Raw genomic sequence first — 24,112 nt, forward strand, 5'->3', positions numbered from 1 at the left:
GTGGATGTGTTGGTGGTGGATGCGGTGGATGTGGTGGTGGATGTGGTGGTGGTGGTGGATGTGGTGGTGGATGTGGTGGTGGATGTGGCGGTGGTGGATGTGGCGGTGGTGGTGGATGTGGCAGTGGTGGTGGATGTGGCGGTGGTGGATGTGGTGGTGGTGGATGTGGTGGTGGATATCACTGCACTGGGCTGATATGATCTTTGACAAAAAGTATTTTTCATTTCCTGGACTTTAAGGTGACCCTATGGTGGCATATAATGCTAAGCACATAACCAATTTAGCATACATTCCATAGCACAACATAGTAAAACATACCACAACACTTTAAATATGTATTTGTATGTGGTCGCTGCACATCCTGTTTTTTTTGTTTTATTATTTTAGAGTTTACTAATGTTATTGTATTTATTTATCAAACACAAATTATCTAGAAAAGAGGGCCTGATTTTCCTTTGTTTTAACTTTAAGATAGCTCAACGGGTTAAACACATTAGCTCAGACCGACGTTTTGCTATTAATTAACAGGTTCCCCGACATTATTAATGCAGCCTAAGCCATTCATCCTTCTGAGGTACGTAACTTTCATTGGCAGTGTTCTCTACATGAATACGCAGTTTGACAGAATGGGTCTATCATGTGAACTGTGGAACATTATGGAGAGGTGATTATTACTTGAAGCAAAAATACAGCCAATCACAGCAAAATGACTGCTACTGGCTAAACTGCTGTGACGTTTCTTTAGTTCCAAACAAGGAATCACGAGAGAGATTTGTTAACAAAACAAAATTTGAAAAGAAATATAACAGTGGAAGCAAACAAGGCATCCAATTTTTGAAATCCTGAACAGAGACAGTAACGTATTCATTGTGTAAGAGAAAAGACAGAGTCAGAAAACAAAACGAACTACAAACCTACAGACAGCACAGATAAGACAAGACGGAGGGCATTGCTGTGGGGAGGGGGGAGGAGAAATGCGACACGGCCGCAGCAGGGGGCGGAGCGGCGATGGGGAGAGACACGGCCGTAGTGTGAAGCAGCAGGGGCACTGAGGTACGTAACTTTCATTGGCAGTAAACTGCTGTGACGTTTCTTTAGTTCCAAACAAGGAATCACGAGAGAGATTTGTTAACAAAAAAAATTTGAAAAGAAATAGAACAGTGGAAGCAAACAAGGCATCCAATTTTTTAAATCCTGAACAGAGACAGTAACGTATTCATTGTGTAATAACGTATTCATTGTGCAAGAGAAAAGACAGTCAGAAAACAAAACGAAATACAAACCTACAGACAGCACAGATAAGACAAGACGGAGGGCATTGCTGTGGGGAGGGGGGAGGAGAAATGCGACACGCGGCATGAGGGTGTGAAGCAGCAGGGGCCTGAGACGCGGCCGCCTTTGATGTGGTAATGCGAGGCAAGCGGCTGGTGGCATTGTGCACGCGCTTTCACATGCACTGGAAGAAATCGCCTGGGAATCGCCTGATCTCGGTAAGCTCTGGTTAAGTGCCTATATATCGAGCTCCCGCTCTCAATGCGCATGAGCATTGAGATAGGTCGCTCGACCTAAAAATGTGTCATTTACAATACCAATAGCTCAAACTTTCCTAATGCGAGGCCTATTGCATTGCAAATGCTTGTTTTAATGAGTTTCTTTTACTGCAGGTGGGCAGGAGGGCCTCTTGTGCACATTCAGTTGTAGCAAACAGGAGAGCTCTCCAGGGGCCATGGGAGACAGAAGGGGGCAACTCAAGCATTTGCAATGCAATAGGTCTCGCATTTGTGAGAGTTTAAGCTATTGGCGTTGCAAATGACAATGCCGTTTATTTATGTTTTAAAAAGCAAAACATAAATAAAAGGCATTGTCATTTACAATGTCAATAGCTCAAACACACGTAAATGTGAGAGCTATTGCATTGCAGATTCTTGTTTTTGTTGCCTTGAGGGAGGAAGTGTGGCCGAATTCCTGGGGATACTGACTGTTATAATCAGGGTCACTGGTAATAGCCATTTCTGTGGCCATTTTATTTTCAGCTTACATATAGATTTACCATACTTGCACAACCTACAGTCTATGGTATAATTTGTAGAATTCAGCAAAGTAAAGGTTTCTAGCTCTGATCAAAAGTTACAAAAAAAGTGTCAAGCTTGGTACACCCCAGTGGCAGACTCTTTGTAAATTTTAATTAGTCAGCTGCTAATTATTGCATTCATGGGCTGAACATCTACCCACGAAGTATTAATGTACGAAATAATTCTGCCACAGTGTTTCACGTTCTGTAGTTTAATTAGCCTTTTCTTGCCCCATAATTTAGCGGGTTCTGCCGCCTAACCTGGTAGTCCATTACCGCATAGTTTCAGAAGCACTGGTTTCTAAGTATGGAAGGAAAATTGGTCCCGCTCGCGGAATTTGCTAATTTTTGGCAATTTTGCGATCCGCGAATCGCATGAAATTGCCCAAAAATCCGCAATTCGCGAGTTGGCTGATTTTTTTCTTGTTCGCACTTCAAAAATACAATCTTGCGCGCGCGGCATTGACTTACCATGATTCTGCGTTCGCTGATGAGTTTTCCTCCCTGTTCGCGTGAGCTGCGAAATTTTGGTAGCTGGTCCAGCGACGCCACGATCGCGAACACGTCATTGTGACCTGAAACAGGAAATTGCGAACGCGAACACATCATTGCAACCCAAAACAGGAAAAAGGCATCGCGAGCAGGCTGGTTAAGTGGAAACAACAAGTTCACGACCGTTACGACTGCATGCACAAGTTCTTGTTCCCAAACTGATAAAAAAATCTTGCGAAGTCGCCCCCAAAAAAAATTTGCTAGCTCGCGGAATTTGGCGAATCTTTGCGAATTGCGATTACGAATTCACGCGAATTTGTGTATCACGAATTCGCAAATTCCGCCCATGTGGTTTTCCTGCGACCATATTTTGAGATTGGTAACTCACTTTACCTCCAAGTGCAACCCCTTATCTGCGAAAACCTGAATAGCTTTTGTGTAAATATGAAAGCCTTTACATATTGGATTTTTTATTTTTATTTAGCCAGCTGAAGAATCTTTCTGGCTAGGTCTCAAATATTACCTTCTGTGTTCTATGTTTAAATAATCTACAAAGCCACACAACATATTTATTCTTGGTTGCCTGTTAAATAACTCTCTGAAGTGACCAGCTGTGGGACCAGATCCGTGTATGTTAAGTTGGAAACCTGGCAGATACTTGAAAATAACAAATTAAACAAATATTTGTCTTCCTGTCCCAAAAGAAGAGGTTGTTTGTAGTGACATGCGTTGCAAGAAAATTATTGCCATTAATCAAAGTCCTGTGACGTTTTATTATGCACTACTGCCGTATACAGAAACCTCAAAAGGTAAATAAATGCCAGAACAGTTTATGGGCAAATAAAAATGTTATATGTGCTTCACTGCAAGCTGAAGTACCTTAGACATAACCAACAAATGAAATACATGCTAGTGGGGTTGGCTCCATTTCGTGGCGCCTTGGTATTATTATGTTCATCACGAACCTTAAAAATGTTACCTTTAGGAACGAATGCACTTTTTCATATTCATTCCTGGCCAACATTTTAACATGGTTCAATTTTCGAGCCAGAATTCGGTGCTTAATTGGTGAAAATAAATTAAAAAAGAATCGACTGCAGGAGCCCTTGTTCTTTCTGGGGATTTCATCTGCTGGCGCTGTTGAACACAGGTTTGCAGAATCCCAAGGCCTCCAGGCCTTGTTTGCACCTCATGCCTCTTTCTTCCACTACTCTCCACTACTTGCCTCTTTATCTCACTCCTGGTAGTTCTTTTTCATCTACGCTTCTCCCTTTGTTGTTGTTATCCAATATTTCTCTAGCTCCCTTTTTTGGCCTTTTCTTCAGTTTCTCTCTCTTTCGCTGGGTCGAAGTCTGGTGATGAAAAATAGTTTCTAGACTCTAAATATGAGTCTCTGTGCTCAGCACCAGCAATCACCAGCACAAATTAAGCACAGCCAGTGTCATCAGAGAGATCAGAAAATACTTTATTCAACCCCTATAAAGAGCCATAAAATGTTGCACATACATATTTACAGTAAAAACGTTAAAAGCCAACAGGTCCACATACACAGAGATTATACATTTTTGATCAGTAGTTAATATTCGCTACGGATCTTAAAAGCTGTAAAAAGATAATTTAAAAGACAGTATATCATTTCGGTTGATTCTAGTGAGAGTAAATATTCCATTGCCAGTCCGTGGTTTCTGATCCCAACAGCAAGTAAAAGTGGGCGAATAAAGTGCTTCCTCTGGGGGGTATAAAAACTAAAGAATAAAATAAAGTGCATAGTGCTTTGGCATGAACAACTATCACAGGGGCATACTGGAAGCGCCTCTTTCTTCCACTACTCTCCTCTACTTGCCTCTTTATCTCACTCCTGGTAGTTCTTTGTCATCTATGCTTTCTCCCTTTGTTGCTGTTATCCTATATTTCTCTTGCTCCCTTTTTTTTTGCCTTTTCTTCATTGCTCTCTCTTGCTCTGGGTCGAACTCTGGTGATGAAAAATAGTTTGAAGACTCTAAAAATGAGTCTCTGTGCTCATCACCAGCAACCAGCAGCACACATTAAGCGCAACCAGTATCATTCAATCCCACATTGTCCACACTGAAGACGAGTTCCTTGGTGACATCACGTTATGTGATTTCACAGGCGCCTTCGCTGAGTGCGGGCAGGACTTCAAAGCCCACACTGCCCATAGTACTGTGATCTGCGAAGGCGGGATCACGCCCTTTAAAACCACGCTTCTTGCTTGCAGCGCGGGACACGCTTTCACTGAGTTAGCGGTACAAAAGGGGGTGGTGATAGACGGAGCATCTGAACCAATCAAACACTCACACCCAGTCAAAAGATCTTGGTTTGATCCATCACCGTTCTTTAGCCCACTCTGCCACCCCAGTTCAGACATGGCTATATGCAATTCAGTCTGACCCTGTGCCTCATGGGAACAGTCCAGCCCGAACTGCCAAGCCATGTCTTCCCTGGACCGGAAACAAGCTTCCGGGGCCCGGCTTGCTTGAATCCAGTGGCAAAGTGAGCAAGGGACTCACAACTGTTCCCATGAGGCACAGGGTCAAGGCTTGTTTGCATATAGCCAGTGTCTGACCTAGGGTGGTGTGGAGTGCAATAAAACGATGGATTTAGGCCCAGATCTTTTTGTCCTGGGGTGAATGTAAGACATTGTTCTGCATTCTGTCCATCAACTGTGTTTTTTGCAATTTTCACCCCGAGTGGGCTGGGTATGCTCAGACGTGAGTCCCAGGCTCTCCACATCACTGGAGTCAAGCTATCCAGGCTGAAGAAGGCTGATAGCCAGAAACCGGTCCTTGGATGCTTGATTCCGGTCTAGGAAAGACATGGCTTGGTAGTTCGGGCTGGACTGTTCCCATGAGGCACAGGGTCAAGGCTGATTTGCATATAGCCAGTGTCTGACCTAGGGTGGTGTGGAGTGCAAAAAAACGATGGATTTAGGCCCAGATCTTTGTACTGGGGTGAATGTAAGACATTGTTTGGCATTCTGTCCATCAACTGTGCTTTTTGCAATTTTCAGCACGAGTGGGCTGGGTATGCTCAGACGAGTGGGCTGGGTATGCTCAGACGTGAGTCCCAGGCTCTCCACATCACTGAAGTCAAGCCATCCAGGCTGAAGAAGGCTGATAGCCAGAAACCGGTCCTTGGATGCTTGATCCGGTCTGGGAAAGACATGGCTTGGTAGTTCGAGCTGGACTGTTCCCATGAGGCACAGGGTCAAGGCTGATTTGCATATAGTCAGTGTCTGACCTAGGGTGGTGTGGAGTGCAAAAAAACGATGGATTTAGGCCCAGATCTTTGTACTGGGGTGAATGTAAGACATTGTTCTGCATTCTGTCCATCAACTGTGTTTTTTGCAATTTTCACCCCGAGTGGGCTGGGTATGCTCAGACGTGAGTACCAGGCTCTCCACATCACTGGAGTCAAGCTATCCAGGCTGAAGAAGGCTGATAGCCAGAAACCGGTCCTTGGATGCTTGATTCCGGTCTAGGAAAGACATGGCTTGGTAGTTCGGGCTGGACTGTTCCCATGAGGCACAGGGTCAAGGCTGATTTGCATATAGCCAGTGTCTGACCTAGGGCGGTGTGGAGTGCAAAAAAACGATGGATTTAAGCCCAGATCTTTGTACTGGGGTGAATGTAAGACATTGTTCTGCATTCTGTCCATATACTGTATTTTTTGCAATTTTCACCCGAGTGGGCTGGGTTTGCTCAGACGTGTGTCCCAGGCTCTCCACATCACTGGAATCAAGCTATCCAGGCTGAAGAAGGCTGATAGCCAGAAACCGGTCCTTGGATGCTTGATTCCGGTCTAGGAAAGACATGGCTTGGTAGTTCGGGCTGGACTGTTCCCATGAGGCTCAGGGTCAAGGCTGATTTGCATATAGCCAGTGTCTGACCTAGGGTGGTGTGGAGTGCAAAAAAACGATGGATTTAGGCCCAGATCTTTGTACTGGGGTGAATATAAGACATTGTTCTGCATTCTGTCCATCAACTGTGTTTTTTGCAATTTTCACTGAGTTAGGGCAGGACTTCAAAGACTCCTAACTCTTTTTTATTCCCAAATACAGTGACTCCTCATTCAGGATTATTAACCACATGGACTCATCCAACATAAAGTCCTCAAATTTGTTGAGAATGTCTGTGGTGTCTCTGACAAAAGAATGGAGATTCATCAATAGGGGGTTCAAAAAAGAATCGACAAATTGGAACATGCGTTCAAGTAAGGGAACAAATTCCTGAAATAATAGAGCGTCCAGGAGGGAAATCTCTTTCCTTGTGAAACTTAGGCAAAAAGTACAAGCAGTGGAACCTTGAGCAGTCTATTTTCAGAAATTGAAACTCAGGGTCAGACAGTAAATCAATCTCTTTACAATGTGTCAGTTTCTCATTAATGAGGGGTATAGCAGTGATGTAGGGATTCTGTTGTAGTTCCTTGTAGCAAGTCATGTTAGCTAATCATCTGCAGACCTCCCCTTCGTAATCAATTCTATTCATTAAAACCATGTTGCCCCTCCTGCCCCTTGCCCAACGTTTTGTGACGTAGCTATACCACTTAGGATACGTCTATTTTATAGTTTAGTATTTTTAGATGGTTACTGGTTTCTTTGGGACTTTGGTGGACACATATTCGCTGATTACTCTGGTCTGATTTTCTGGTAAGATCTTGAGTCTACAAGTGTCCCACGTTGTGTGTTTTTCAAGGATTATTTTTCATTATCTTGACATGTAGATCACTAGAGCACCATGTCACTTGTATTTCCGTTTTTGGGGTCTACATACTGTACATACTCATTCACTCATAGGGTTTCAGTGGCTTTGTCACTTTTCTTGTTTTTTGTTCCCTTGACTATGTTGTTCCTTTTTCTACTTATCCATATTGGTGAATGGTTTGTCAATTCCCTTTCTACAGTCTGTCTGTTTCATCATTTTGCACTCATGATGCTTCTGTGTGTATGTATTATTGTTGTAATGATATCCAATCAATAGTAATATATGTGTGGTATTAAGTCTCTGGAATTACTGACACGTTTCTCAATGATTTGATTTTAATATGTTTGGTTTCAATGTGATAAGTGGGGTTTTAATGATGTTTTTAAGTTGGAGTTTATTGACTTATGTATGTAATCACTTTATACGCTATGTATTATACGTTTTAAGAATATCAATTTATATGTGTCTTTTACATGATTGCAGCCCTGAGGAAGCCCTTGAGTGGGTGCAATGCCTCTGGGAAAATCTCTTATTTAACTCCAGAAACAGTGTTTGCTTTGTTGCCTCTCATTTCAGATTTAAAGATTTTCCTTTACAGTGAATTTAGCTGGTTCCCCTAAATTATCAACCTACCTTATTACAGCTCAGTGGGAGCGCTGCTAGTCAAGATACAATAGACAAGCATTGCCTCCAGCTTTCTGATGGAACAGGCTATTCAGAATCTCTGAGGCCGGTTGAATAGGCCATGTCTTCACAGAGGAAATCTCCTAGTATTGGCGAATGTTGGGCTGCATATAGGAACCCATACTTTTCCCTCCATGAAAGAATTCATTCATCTAAGAAGGGGAATAGGATTACTTTCCCTTGTTTGCCTGGCCCAGCTGCCCGATTTCCATCTGAACAAGGGATTACTACTAGGCAACAATTAAATCCCATGCACTTTTCCAGAAAACACCAACCCTAAAGCCCTCTTGTGATTATGTTTTTGGTTAGGGAGAAGTTATTTACATGCACAATGTTGGACTTGGCCCTTTTCCCCGAAATGTTTTGCTATTCGCTCCCCTAATTCAGGATGTCGCCCCATCATAATAAAGTTGTATAGGCCTTCTGAGGTTGAGATGCCCTGTGTGATATTAAAATCAATGCTAGGTGCAGGTGCTCTCTATTTCCATCATGGCTGCCATAGGCCCCTGTTACTGCAGCGTGGTCTTTTTAGGCGCACTCTAGTTGCCAGGAGCTGGCTGGAACCCCTAAACATTGTAGCCATTCCAGCCTGCCTTGCCTGCCCATAGTTAGAGTAGGGAAGCTCCTGGAACCTTCTAGAATAGGGGCGGAGTCTGTTTTTGCCGCCTTAGAGAGTGATCACCTAACCTGGGCCTATATAAAGAAAAGGAGGGAAAGTTTTTAGTCAGTTGGGGCATCACTGACCTGGGGGACCCACGCAGGAGACTTAGGCGGTAGGGCCTAGTCAGAAACCTATACCACTGGGGGTGACTGGGTTTAGGCGCTGTCCACCAAGCTGTGTGAGGAACACTGAACTAGCTCACTGATCTGGCCCGGCAGGAGGGGAACCCAGGGACCACCTGCAGTGACCTGCTGAGGAAACTTGTCAGCAGCCCTCAACTCAACCCCCCCTTCTCAAGAAACCAAGGAACTACTTCCACAAAAGGGCGCCAGAACCACCAAGCGCCAAGAAGAAGCCTAACTGCCCACAGGACTACTGGGGATCGACCAGGTATTGGCGCTGTGTTACCCCCTGCGCCCCTTGGCTCTGCCTGGATCCCCCTTGCTGACCTGCCACTGTTGTGTGGTCCTGGACTGCCTGCTAAGCGCTCTCATTTACTAGCGCTAGCCCCTGAACTGCCTTTCTGCTTGAACTGCCTGAACTGCCTAACCGAGCTGTGTTGCCGCGTCAGCGCTCCCCTCTGTGCCCCTGAGGAAGCGCTGGACCCCTGCACCCTGTTGCCTGCGGAAGCGCTACTGTCATTCGAGCGCTGTGCCCCTCCACTCACCGCTGCAGCCCGGATCCTCTGAGGGCCCAGATAGCGTGGCCGATCCACTCCCTGGCCTGGGAGACGACTGGCACTGCCTCACGCTGCCGCGAAGCCCCTCTGAGGCCGTCATCACCGCCGCGGCCCGCGCTGGTCTGTGCCGACTTCTGACATTCGAACTCTACTGGACAATGGAGACACAGTCGCCCTCATCCTCCTCGACCTCTCCGCAGCCTTCGACACGGTCTGTCATAACACCCTTTTACAACGCCTCAGAAACGTCGGAATCCAAGGAAAAGCACTGGAATGGATCACCTCGTTCCTCACCGGAAGAACCCAGAGAGTCCGCCTTCCACCATTCATATCAGAGGCCACTGAAGTCATCTGCGGCGTACCACAAGGATCTTCACTCAGCCCCACCCTCTTCAACGTATACATGAGCCCCCTCGCGGCCATCGCACGCCAACATAACCTCAACATCATCTCCTACGCTGATGACACTCAACTGATCCTCTCACTCACCAAAGACCTTAACACCGCCAAAACCAACCTGCATGAAGGAATGAAAGAAGTAGCCGAATGGATGAAGCACAGCCGTCTGAAACTGAACTCCGACAAAACAGAAGTCCTCATCCTAGGCACCTCCCCCTCCGCCTGGGATGACTCTTGGTGGCCAGAGGCCCTTGGAAAAGCACCCATCCCGACGGACCACGCACGGAACCTGGGCGTCATCCTGGATTCCTCACTCTCGATGAACAGACAAGTCAACGCCGTTTCTTCATCCTGCTTCAACATTCTTCGCATGCTCAAAAAAACATTTCGCTGGATCCCCACCGAAACCAGAAAAACAGTCACCCACGCTCTGGTCACGAGCCGTCTGGACTACGGAAACACCCTCTACGCCGGTACCACCGCAAAACTCCAGAAAAAACTCCAACGCATCCAGAACGCTTCAGCCAGGCTCATACTAGACATCCCGCGTAAAGATCACATCTCTGGACACCTGAAAAACCTCCACTGGCTCCCCGTCAATAAAAGGATTACTTTCCGGCTCCTAACCCACGCACACAAAGCGCTCTACGAAATCGGACCCGAATGCCTCAACACAAGACTGTCCTTCTACCCCCCCTCCCGCCAACTACGATCCGCCAACCAAGCCCTTGCCACTGTACCTCGCATCAACAAAACCACAATGGGAGGTAGATCCTTCTCCTACCTGGCAGCTAAAACCTGGAACTCACTTCCCACTCACCTTCGCCTTACTCAGAACCACCTAGCATTCAGAAAACAACTTAAAACGTGGATATTTGACAAGTAATTCCCCACCCTCCTCCAAGCGCCTTGAGACCCTCTGGGTATGTAGCGCGCTATATAAATTTATTGACTTGACTTGACTTGACTGCTGCCTCTGGTGCCGTCCCGGTGGCCCTCGGAGCCAGGAGAGGGCCGCCGCATCGTGGAGGTAGGCCTCACTAGGCCCAGTGAGGCAGCCGCACTCGCACCACGTGACGGGGCGCGTCACAGGCCGCGCCCCCGCCCTTGCTATGCCGTGATTGGCCGACCGGGCCGCATCCCTGCAAGCGAGGCCTCCGATTGGCCAACGTCGGCAGAAGCCCCGGACTGGCCCGAGATTCGACACGGAGGGGGCCGGGTGGAATGAAAGCCCCCTCCGACCTGCTACGCCCTCGGGGCCAGCCCTGACATCGGCGCGGGAGTCCTCTGAGCTTTCCTGCCCCGTGTAGTGCTACTGTGCCCCGTAGCCAACCTCCTGCTGCGTGAGACATACTGGAGGGCTCTGAGAGGAGTAAGAGACCTCCCTCACCGGCCCATCATGCCCCACAGCCAGATATCACCGCAAGGGGCCCTAAGGAGGCCAGAAGCACACAGGTAAAGTCCCGGGGGAGGGTGGACTACCTGAGCAGGGCGGGGCCTCCCGGGAGCGAGAAAGGGGGCCCCTTAACCGCCCCTCCCCTCGGGAGGACTTGTGACTGGGCCCAGTTGGCCCCAATTAGCCCTTAAGGAACCGGAACTGGGCCAGTGGCCTGAAAGATACGTTTGGGGCCTGAGAGTAGCCGAGTTAACCCCTAGCTAGGCGTCGAGGAATGTTGTCCAAAGGGCTACTCAAGCCTGCATAAGGGGATGGTTAGCCCGGTTTAAGGAGAATGTTTATTCTGGGCTAAAGAGATGTTGATGCTTATTGAAGGAAATGTTTATTCAGGATTAATGAAACGTTTATTCAGGATTAATGAAATGTTTATTCATGCTTGCCAGAAGGTGAACTACATGCCCATAGTTATGGAGTGAAGTGCTCCTTGCTTTAATGGAATGTTTGCTTAACTGTTGAAATGGTTATTTCCTCATGAAATGTTCATACCTGCATTTTCCAGTAAGACTGCAGGGGTTTACCATGTAATGGTGATTTCTTTATGCCTAATGAATGTTTTCGTTTTACCTCGTGAAATGTTAGGCCTGATTAATAGGGGTAATGCACTGCTTATTCAGGCATCAGGTAATGTGATGGTTTTACCCTAAGGAAATGTTTTTATTCTCACCTGATGAAAGGTATATCCTTACCAGATTAAAAGTTTTCATTCCTATCTAATGGAATGTGCTTCCCCTGCCTGAGGACAGGTTTATGCCTGAGTACATATGAAAGGCTTATTGCTGGGAAATTAATTGTTTCTTCCTGTCGGATGACCAGTTTATTCCTGCTAAGGAGTTTAATGAAATGTTCACCCTTGCTCAGTGAGAAGTTAATTGATTTGCCTACTGAACAGGTTACCTACCTGATGAAATGTGGACTATTGCTACATGACATGCTCATCCTTGCCTGATGAGCTGGTTGTTCATGCCTAATGAGATGCTCACCTTCGCGGGGTGCCTTGTTATTTAATGCCTAATTAAATGTTCTTCCTGGTTAAGGAGATGTTCACCCTGGCGTAAGGAAGCGTCTTTCTCAGCGCAAAGTGATTACTGAGAGGTTTACTTCTAACAAATGAAATGTTTTCCCCTGGTTTAATGACATGCCGATTTCTGATGCAAGGAAATGTTTATTGTGAAGTAATAACATGCTAATCCCTTAATGAAATGGTTATTGCAATAGGCTATATTGATTATTGAACTGCTCCCTTTACTCCCCTCTGATGAAATGCTTTGATAAAATAGAGATACTGTGATTTTAGATTACCCTGACTCTGCTCTAGATAAAAGTTATTTGATTTTTACTCAAACTCACTGGTGTGGCGTCAGTCATTGCGTGCGTTTTATTGTCTCAGTGGATGCGTGTGCTGTGTGGTCACTTAACACCTAAGCTTTCGGGTGCCTACCTGCTCAAGCCAAGCTACCCCCCGAGGGACTGGTGACCCCAGTTCCTACACACAACATGGCCAGAATTTTTACGTGGGAGAAGAGAAGATAGAAACTCATTGATCGACAAAGTGATCCAATGGATCTGATTCGCAAACGTACTTCAGTAATCTTCGCAAATGTACTTCAGTAATCTGCTTAGATAATATGAGGGCCACATGCTGCTCAGTACCTGGTGGCAAATATGACTACATTACGTTCTCTATCCCGAGTAGTTCCCCTCCCGAAACAAAGGCACCCACCGCGTGCCTAAAACGGCCCTGGCATAAACTCCAACATCTTAACCTTGCTGACAGCCTAGGTGAACTTAACCTGGAGGGCATCAACGACATTGATACGTCGTGTGTGGCCTTCCAGGACTGGCTCACCAAGGGACTGGATGCTGCAATACCGGCCAAGTGGACCAAAGGTCATAACACCCCCTCCAACCCTTGGTATGATGAGAACCTGAAAACATTGAGGAAAGCATGCAAAAAAGCAGAACGTCACTGGAGGAAGGACTACAAGCGGGAGGAAAAAAACGCATACCTGGTCCTGCTTAAAGCATATCACAAAGCCATTCGCTTGGCTCGCGCAGCCTTTTTCGCCAACGAGATTAAAACAAGCCCCAACCCCACGAAAACTATCTTTAAAATCGTCCAAAAACTGCAACATGGAGACAAGCCGGCCTCTCACATCACTTCCACTCAGCAATGTGAAGATCTAGCCACCTTCTTCACTGAAAAAGTGAAGAAGATTTATGATTCCTTCACTCACGACCTGCCAGAGGACTTGAACTCTCCTAACGTCACCTATGAGGGCTCTAAGCTCTCCTGCTTCCCAGCCATCTCGCGTGAGGAAATAACTACAATATGCAAAAAGGTAAAATCCGGCGCCCCCGCAGATCCCATGAAGCCAGCTTACTTTCAGGGAGCCCTGGAATTCTTTCTTCCACCTCTGACCTCACTCCTCAATCTCTCCTTCGCAACGGCAACGGTACCCATCTGCTGGAAGCAGGCCTGGGTTACACCCATTATAAAGAAGCCCACTCTAAACCCCTCCAAGCCGGAGAACTACCGGCCGGTCTCACTGTTACCTTGGGTGGCGAAATTAGCGGAGGCCCACGCGAACAAAGTGCTGAATGACCATATGGCGAAGAATAACATCCTGGATCCCTCCCAACATGGGTTCAGACCGGGTCACAGCACGGAGTCCGCTCTCCTTACCTCCACAGAACCCCTACGGAAAATCATGGACACCGGCAAAAGTGCCGCGCTGATACTGCTAGATCTCAGCGCGGCCTTTGATACGGTCTCCCATGCCATTCTACTCAAACGACTGGAAAACGCAGGGATCATAGACTCAGCACTAGAATGGTTCCGTTTGTTTCTCACGAACAGATCCTTCCAGGTATCGGCCCCCCCTTCATTTCCCAACCCCAAGATATAGGCCAAGGAGTCCCGCAGGGCTCTGCCCTCAGTCCATCCCTTTTTAATCTTTACATGCAACCTCTGGCGGAAGTTGCTAAAAAATGGGACCTCATAATGGTATCGTACGCCGACGACACACAGCTGGTCATCAGCCTTAATGAGGCTCCCTCCCCCGATGCCACTAGATTCAGGGATGGATGACCGCCGTCGCCAACTGGATGACAGCCAATTGCCTTCAACTTAATGGAGGTAAAACTGAGGTGTTGCTCATGGGCAAAAATTCCAACAGCTAGAGCAACCTTTGGTGGCCCCACTCATTGGGCCCAGCCCCCCCGCCTAAAAATCTGGCAAAAAACCTGGGAGTCTGGCTGGACTCGACACTCAGCTTCCAGGCTCACACTAAAAAAGTTGCCGCGACCTGCATTGGACTACTGAGAAGCCTTCATCCCATCTTAGGCTTCTTCGATTCCAAAACGAGACAACTCATCGTACAATCGACCATCTTGTCCAGGCTGGACTACGCGAGTGTCCTGCTATTAGGAGCTAACAAAGCGGAGATCAAGAGATTCCAACGAATTCAGAATTCCGCCGCCAGGGCTATAGTAGGTCTGCCGAGAAGGTGCTCCGCGAGAGCCACCATCCAAAGACTACACTGGCTACCGGTAGAAGCCCGTATCCAATTCAAGGCCCTCATCTTTGCCTATAAAATTCTGAGTGCTGAGGGACCAGAGCTCCTTCGCCCGTTGCTAACGCCCTACAATCCCCAACGCAACCTCCGCTCCAAAGGGCAACACCTAGTACTGGTCCCCCACACGAAGTACTGTCGCATAGGAGGACGCTCCTTCAGATTGCTAGGGGCCAAATTATGGAACTCCCTCCCCCTCCACATCCGCTGTATTGACAACCTACTGGCTTTCCGCAAAGCTATCAAAACTCTTCTCTTCCCCCCCATGTAGGTTCTCTCCCTTCTTTTTTTCTCCCAGTTGGTTATGATGGTTCTAGCGCCGGGACGCCCCGTTGCCAGGGCAGCTGTTGCGCTTTACAAAACTGCTAACATAACATAACATAAAATGTTATTGCCATCACAAGCCCTGGCTGATGGGCTAGTAACTTTGGAAGACAAGTCTTGATGTCCTGTCTGAAGTAGGACCAGTCCATGGCAACAATCTAAAATGTCAACCAGCTAAAAATACTAACCCTCAAGACCTTCCAGGAGAACCTTGCTCAGTTGTGGAAAGACTGTATTGACTTTGCACGCTGTAATCCCACCGGCTTTCACCATTATTTCTCTCTAAAACTTAGGATGAATGGCATATATTTTCCTGGCATACCGCTGCCCTTAAATCTAAACTGTTAGATCCGAGCTGGAGGCACTTTATTGATTCATTTTACATTTGTTGATTTCAGGAGACCTTGAGCGCGGACCCAGTTTAAAGATCCGGCTTTACTAGCTTTTGTATTGAAGCTGTTTTGCAGACGAGATAGAGACCAGTTGGTGGGTTATTTATCTGGGTGAATACTACATTTAATTGTAGAACCAGGAACGTTCTATAATTTCCCCTGATATTCTTGGCTTATCGATCAACTCCCCCGATAGTAAGAATCTCTGGATTTTCAATGTTTACAGCAGGAATATGGTCAGAATTAGGAGTCTTGTACACTTACTTGCCTTGAATCTTATATTGATTGTGGCCCTTAATTGGGGACTGTGATAGTGGCAGGTGACTTCAAGGTAATCTTTTAGGACATTCGATAATTCAGAACTGGCCATTACAGAGGAGGAAGACGCCATATGGGGCATTCCCCAACTAGACCCTGCTCCAGCAAAAAGACTATCGGCTCTTTCTACCTAACTACTGGGGAAGACAATGAGTTTCAGTCTTAGAGCCTGTAACAATTGTTCCCCCTGACGTAGTAGGTGCTCACACTTTCAAGAGGGTAAATCAATCAAGTAGAATAGACTACATTATGCTAGCACTTCAAATTTTGCCACACATGATGAACATGAAGATCCTCGAGAGATTTGACAGTGACCACAACACCCTAATCTAAAGATGAAAGAGTACCTGCCAATCACCTCCTATGTTCATAATTCTACACATCTTGGAGAACTAGCCCCATGTAGAAGGCCAACCAAGTGTAAGGTCCCAAATCTATAGGAATGTGGCAGATACCATTAAGCAAATGGGAAATAGAGGAGAAACTGGGGATGGAGTAAAATTCTCATTGAAGCATCACAAAGACTTATTTGATTATCTCTGTGAGTCCTTCACCAGGCTACGTAAAGGACTATCTAAAAACAGACCCATTCAGCCTTAATAAAACAAACAATGCAGTCTAAGGGAGCCTTAATTAAATCTCTTAAATTCAAAGATCAGGACAAATAAAATCGATAAGGAGAAATTATAAGTTAGCAGTGTGTAAAGATAGATCTCATTGAGAGATTGAAGTATGGCACGATATGATGATCACAGCCAGAACACGGGATAATAAATCATTTGGGAACATAGTAGCTCATCGCGGCTGTCACTCATTACCCAAAGTTGTTTTTTACCTTTAACCCAAAGTCTCAGATGAGTATTTCCAGGGTTCATATTTGGAAACTGACAAGGTGCCAAGTGCATCTTTAGAAATAGAATTACCCCAGACTAATAAAATGAAAAGAGCTTGGGGCATATTCTCAAGGACTTATTGCCGAGTTAGTGGCACTTTATCGCACCCAAAGTGGCGATAAAGTTATCGCCCTACTCACAAGCTGGTGCTAACAGCCGATATCACCAGTTTTCCTGCGAAAGCAGCCGCAAAATACATCGCCACAGATGACCCTGGCAACTAACGCTAATGATATGCAGAATAGGCCTCCCCGTGCAAAAAGCCGCAAAGGACCACTCCACATCATTCTCAATGACCAGCCAGATCAGCGATAAGATCCCAAAACAGGTGATAAGGTGCGTTAGCAGCAGTGATTTAACACGTGCTCTTACCTGGTGTTAAGTTGGATGACAACCTGCAACATAAAAGGGAGCCCAGCCCAGACCCACACCTGAAGAACAACAGAAGCCATGGAGATACTGATCATGCAGCTCGGAGCCCCAAGAGGGCCACAACACCCACCACCACCACACCCAGGCCCGCCACCCCTCCCCTGGACTACCACAGAGGCAGTGCAGACAAAGACAGCGGACCTTCAGAAAACGCACAAGCCTCACAGACCTAACACCAGAGGCTGTCATTGCCCACTACAGGCTCAAAAGGACAACCATCCTCCACATCCTGACCATCATTGCCCACAGGCTGACGGTACCAACACAGGGGACAACCAACATCCCTCAGCAGACAAAGCTGCTGGCTGTGCTGCACCTGTTGGCCTCTAGTACCTTCCAACCAACAACTGCCAGAGTCGGAGCAGTCTCACAGCCAGCCCTATCAAAGTTCATCACAACTGTCTTGGATGCTATCCTCAGCATGGTACCCTGGCACCTTCACTTCCCCCACACTGCTCAGGAACAGCTGGAGACCAAGCAAGGCTTCTATGCCATAGCTGGCTTACCGCACGTGTTGACTGCACACATGTCCTACTTGTGCCCCCTGCCGACACTGCACACAATTACCGCAACAGAAAGCACATCAATGTGCAGGCAATAGTGGACCACCAGGGACTCTTCACCAATGTTGTTGCCAACTACCTATGCAGCATGCATGATTCCTACATCTTCCGACAGTCCATCATCAACCAGCGCTTCCAGGACGGCACCTACAGAAATGCACTGCTTGTTGGTAAGTACCGAATGAACACACCACACACCTAAACTCCACATCATGCAGCTAACAACTCTGGGAATGGACACATTACAAACTCCCATACAACATACCAAACAACATGCCCACCTACCAGACACAACAACACAACTTACTGTGGTAACATGGGCTAGCCACGTACATGAGCCATCAATGGCCTGGCACCTCAGCCACACAATAGTAGATTGTGGGGAGAGGTGGGAACCATGCATGTGCGAAGGAGACAAGTGACCTATGAATGAGAATGTACACAATACCAAGTGTGGCGTGGATTTGCTGGCCAGACTGCAGTATGCAGACCACAGACATATCCATGTTGACATACACTGCTGGTGTTTGGAGTGTGGTGGACGCAACCATGTTACCTCAGCCAGTGGGGAAGATCACGGAAATGTAGCTTGTTATGTCCCTCCGTAAGCGTGAGCGGAGTGGGCTGGCCCGGCGTATGCCAGGCTAGCGTAAGGGTGTGAATAAAAAGCATGTAGCTCTGGGCGTTGTTCTCTTCCGGAATGGCGAACGTGTCTGCCAGGGCAGCGCCTCTCAACCCTCTACGAAGCCGACGCTGTGAGCGGGGGTGCCTGCGATCCTGTGCACCTACTGCACCCTGGGCCTCTGGTCCCCAGACCCGTCTTTGCCGCCCCTGCGCACCCAGGCCTCACTGCTCACCTGCCAACACCGGCGTGCGTCAAAGTGGGCCCACCATGTGCTGATGCAAGCTCCAAGCCTGAGGCCCGCGACCTTGGCAGCCTCCTCAAACCATCGTTGGCCTCCACGACACAGGCAACCGGAGCTCCTTACTGGTTGACGTACCCCACCGCTGCCTCCGGCCTACACTGCAGTCTAGTAGGTCGCACATTTGGAACTGAGACTTGATATCATGATGGCCTAGTTCATATGTCAATGGCAGCATTTATATCACTATACTCCTTTCGATGTGGTGCCACCAACTCTGTGCATAGCATTCTAACGATATGTGTCTGTGGTCCCTTGCTGACTACTGACTTCGGCCTACACTGCGGCCAAGTAGGTCACACATTTGAAACTGAGTCTTGATTTAGCAATGGCCGAGTTCATATCATTGTACGCAAGGAGAGGAGAAAGAGGAAGACGCGATTCAGGCTGAAGGAAAAAAGGATCATCGTTACGGACGAAAACAAACACTACCAAAAAGACCTCTGGTGCTACAAACTCTGTGCATCGCAAGCCAACAACATGGGGCTGTGGGCCCCAGCTGACTGCTGCCTCTGACCTACACTGTGGTCAAGTAGGTTACACATTTGGCACTGAGCCTTGATTTAATTATGGCAGAGGTTTTAGCATTGTACAGGCATCATCGCAAACTGCATCCCTTTTCATCTCTGGTGCCACTAACTCTGTGCCACGAAATTCATGGACACTCTCTGGTTGTACTTTGGTGGCGTCTGAGTATATGGTCTGGGGGTTGTCTTCACCATCATGTAGCTGATACTGACTTGGTGTTAAGAATGAGTCTGTAGCATTCATCTCCTCCATATTGCCTGTTTCTGCTTGGTTCTGCCCTCTGCATCATGCCCTGGAAGAACACCTTCCACTGTCCCCCGAAACACTACACGACATTCACCTTGGACATCGACAAGAACCCGCTCAGCTCTAGTGGCCCTACCTCAGTGCACCACAAGTCACCGTCCCGTGGCGGTGTGCCTGTACCGGCCGCAGTGCATCCGGGGCCACTAACTCTGTGCAGCTCAAGTCATGGACCCTTGCTGTTTGAACTTTGAACTTCTGATTGTCTGATCACTGTTGTAGTTGTTGCCAGCACCGACCACTCCCTGAGGGCTGGCTTACACTCACCTCACACCCATCCAGCACAGGCGTCACTGGACATGTGACCCTGGCAATAAAAGGGGCCGGGTGCACGTGCCCCTAGCCAGTTGCACGAACTATCTAAGTGTGTCTGTGTGGTCATAATGTATGCATGAGGGTCCCAGGCCCTACCACATAACATTGTGCTGTGTACAGCTGAAGCAACCATGTCACCTCAGGCTGTGGGGTAGACCTGGGACATGTAGCTGTGTCGTACTCCCCTGTAAGCGTAAGCGGAGTGGACTGGCGTATGACAGTCGAGCATAGGGGTGTGGTAAATTAACCCAGGGCTCTGGGCGTAGTTACGTTTTGGCCTTGCCAAGGATGTAACTAATGTGTGTGTCTCTGTTGTAGTGTCGGCGCCATCCATCCACCAATGGACAAAGTTGCAATGTAGCATGCCCCTGGAGTGCGGGCTCGGCTGAAGGGGTAAATAAGGGAGCGCAATCCCACTCGGGGTCCGGGATCATACATGCCAACTGTTGTGTGTATTACTGCAGAATAAGCCAAAGGTCTACCCCCAACCGCATCGCAAGTTCAGCCAGCCATGAACTCTACATCTATGTCTGCCCTATCCTTAACATAGGACAACACACACATGGCCGCCCACCTTCGCCTCGGTGCCTATTCCAATCATGGAGTCCCACTCTGCAACTCTGGGCAATAGCTTGCTTACTCTCCACAACGGCCCCCGCAACGCTAAGGATGCCTGGCCTCCACCTTGGGGGTGCCCAGGAGTGGACACCTCACAGGGAAAGCCAAGATGGGTTCCACAGTGGTATTCGTACAAGCGCCTTGAGACCCTTGCGGGTGAGTAGTGCGCTATACAAGTATCAATTTACATGTACATTATTTTACATTTACAAGCAATACCTGTCAAACAGGAGTCACTAAGTCACACATATAACACACCAATGAACCAGTGAGCCTGCCAACACATCATGCTGAACCAAATATTGACTGCACTCTGATCAAGGATATGCACTCTGTCCTTGGATGATGACACCCCTCTGAGCCCCGAACTGTCAGGATCCGCCCTGTGCCTACCCAATAATGAACCAGAAACTACAAGTCCCAGAAAGCCTAGCGTGCACAAGGCAATGGCAGAGGACATAAAACTCCGCGAGAATGGGAGTAAGCTGCACGTGATTTTATCTTGGTAGTGTTGGATTGGAGATTCAGAGGAGGAAGTTTCTTCTGTGACTATCTTCTGGTAGTAGCGTTTTGCTTTCCGTAACCCGCGGCTGCGGGGTTACCTTATTACCTTTGGATTTGAGTTTGCGGAGGCGAGCTCCGCCAGTAGTGGTCGTCGCCTGGGAATCAGGATTACCGTACTCGGAGAGACGCCGGATTTCACCCTCTCGAGTACGGCTCTGTGTTTGGTTGTTTTGGTAGCTTAGTTCCGACACGAGAGACGCTGGATTTGCCCCCTCTCGTGTTCGGGAGTTTGTGGGTACTCTTTTCGGTACTCGGGGAGACGCCGGATTTCACCCTCTCGAGTGCGGAAGTGGTAGCCCTAGTAATCGAGAGTTTCCGAAGTGAGAGATGCTGGATTTGCCCCCTCTCATTGTCGGAAAAGGTGGTGTAAACTATCTCAACCTTGAGGGCACCGTGTAGTACAGAGGTTCGAACCCAGGAAAATATCCACTGAAGAAAGGAAGAGGTATTCCGGGAATGATTAGTAAATTCCTTCTTCTGAACCAGCGCCTGGTAAGAACAATCGTTTCTAATGTGTAGTTGTCCCTGTAGACTAAAACTTTAGTTTCTGGAAAAAGAAGGAACATTAGAAACGGTCCAGAGCAGTACTGTTAGTTTTACCGTTATTTGTTATGTTATGAATACCCAGTGACTTATGCAACTAATAAGAGCTGAAGTCGATCTTATTCATAAATAAGGGACGGAGAATGCAGGGTATGTATGGGAACAGGTACAAGGGCCAATAGTCAGAGGCTAGGGAGGGAAGTAGATTAACTTCATGCCTGTTTCTTGTATTTCAGGGAAAACTCCCCGCAGGTGAGAGAAGTTATCTCATGTGCTGTTACACGTAGAAGAGAGAGGTGCCTGAGACTTCAGGTAGGGAAGGAGATCAGAGGGGAATCAAGTTTAGTGGATGAAGGGTAGGACTCTCCACTTACAGAGTGTTTTTTGTGTCATTACAGATACCTCTTCTACAACCGTTTCCCGTCCCGGACCTTTTTTCCCTCGCCTGCTTACTATCGTGCTCGGTGGTATTTATTCCCAGAGCACGGAGAAATCTGGAGGTGGACCCCATATAGCATCGCCCCGATCCTGAGGAGCCGTTGGACCGTGACACGAACACACAGGCTCAGAGGCAGTACAATACGGCCCACAAATGCACCAGAGGCATCGTGGAACGCACATTTGGTGTGTTGAAGTCACGTTTCAGGTGCCTGGATATTACAGGTGGAAGACTCCTGTACAGCCCAGACATTGTGTGCAAGAGGATCATTGCATGTTGTATGTTGCACAACATATGTGTCCGCACCAGTACCCCATGGATACAAGTGCCAGATGTACCGGACGATGATGAGGAAGATGAGGCAGGTGGACCACACCCCACTGCAGCTGCAGCAGGAATAGCCTGTAGGAACACCATCATTGACAATTACTTCACATGAGCACATCACATTATGACAGTCCTTAGCAATCATGGGACAGTACAAGATGACCACAGACACAGCATGTGCAAATAAATTAATTACAACACACATTCCCTGAGTGCATGTCACTCCTCTGTACAAGCACATCACTCTGACAAGTGTAGGTGCAACATGTAGTGCTAACAATCTCATGATTTGAAAATAGATGGCGGGTGAGTCACCTCTGTACAGAGAGGCTGTTTAGGGTGTCACGTATTCAAAATGCCATTTCTGTGTGTCAAAGATAGTACGGAATCCCACTCATCAGCGTTTCACATGTGTCCCAAATCATTACATATAGGCTGTCATTTGTGACCTACAATTGACAACAGGCCTTCTTTTGGGATCAAATATGTACCACCGTGATGCAGGGATGCACCCTGTGACTGAAGTTCCACAACATGAGCAACATGGACGTAAGGGGGAATCACTGCCCCTACATTCATCCATGCTTTCATACTTGATTAAGCATAGACATGACACGTCTGTGTGTATTAGTATGTACTATTTACGTTCAGTGGAGTGTTGAAGCTGTCTTAGTCCTGGGCCATGCAGACAACACTTTAGAATGTTGCCCCATGAAGGGCCAGCCAGAGTCTTTTAGGGATTGACGATTTACTCAGAAGGGGAAGAGTCCAGTCCGCAGGCTGATTGCTGTGTCATTGTTTAGCAAACAAATATGGTATTCCATGTCGAGATACAAGGTTAGTGTCGCAGAGTGTATCGGGGGATGGTGGAAGGTGTTATTCCAGGGCATGATGCAGAGAGCAGAACCATGCAGAATCAAGACATTTGGCGGAGATGAGTGCTACTGCTTCCTTCTTCCCACTAAAGCAGATTCATCCTCATCTTCATCCTCTGACGTTTCCTGTGCCTCACATGTGGGTGGTGGTGTTTGGTCTGCAACACTGTGTGACACTGACACATCAGGGGCCTGAGATGTGGATGTAGAAGTAGCAGCAACATTCATCTGCGCAATGTCTTGTGGCATCACTCCCATGATGAGGATCTGCAGGGCATGGCCGTGGTAGCCATTTTTTGCGTCTGCATCTGCTCCATGTTCTCCATGACGCTCCTTATGTTTCCCAAATCACGGATGACATCGCTGTAGCCACTCTGACTAGACAGTTGTTGTTGTCTCTGAGTTATGACTCCTGCGATGCAAGCCATGGATTGTTGGTGGGCATGGGGGGGACTGTGGGTGTCCATTAGGAAGTGTAAGTGGTCCCTGATGGGACTTAGACACCCACGTATTAAATCTAGTTTGGCTGCCATGAGGCCGAACCCCACCCGCACCTGTTCAGCCAGCTCCTTCTGGCAGTCTAACACATGGCGTTGGAACGCCATGTGTTCTTCGGTGAGGTGCTGGGAGCCAGATGTGGTGGTGGGTATTTCCTGCTGGGTGGTCTGTGCAGGGGGTGGTCTTACTTCGATTGTACTGGGCTGCCCTGCTACTGGAGGTGGGGTTTGGAGGTTGCCCATGAACCGTTGGAGTTCGTCGTAGTCATTGTCCTGGGGGTTGTCTCCATCATCACTGACGTGATGTAGGGTCTGCTCTGCAGGAGGTGTTGATTGTCCCCCTGCAATGTAAAGGGAAGATGCAGTTTCACAGTGTGTTCCATGTATGTTTATGCATTGGCGAAGTTTACATACGGACTGCATGACAACGTGCATTGTGGCTGTTTGTGAGGAGATGCCTTTTTGATGCGGGACAGTGGACATTTGTACTATATCACGGATGTGAGGTTGTACTCGTACATTG

The sequence above is a fragment of the Lissotriton vulgaris genome, chromosome 12, assembly GCF_964263255.1.
Source record: "Lissotriton vulgaris chromosome 12, aLisVul1.2, whole genome shotgun sequence".
NCBI classification, from domain to species: domain Eukaryota; kingdom Metazoa; phylum Chordata; class Amphibia; order Caudata; family Salamandridae; genus Lissotriton; species Lissotriton vulgaris.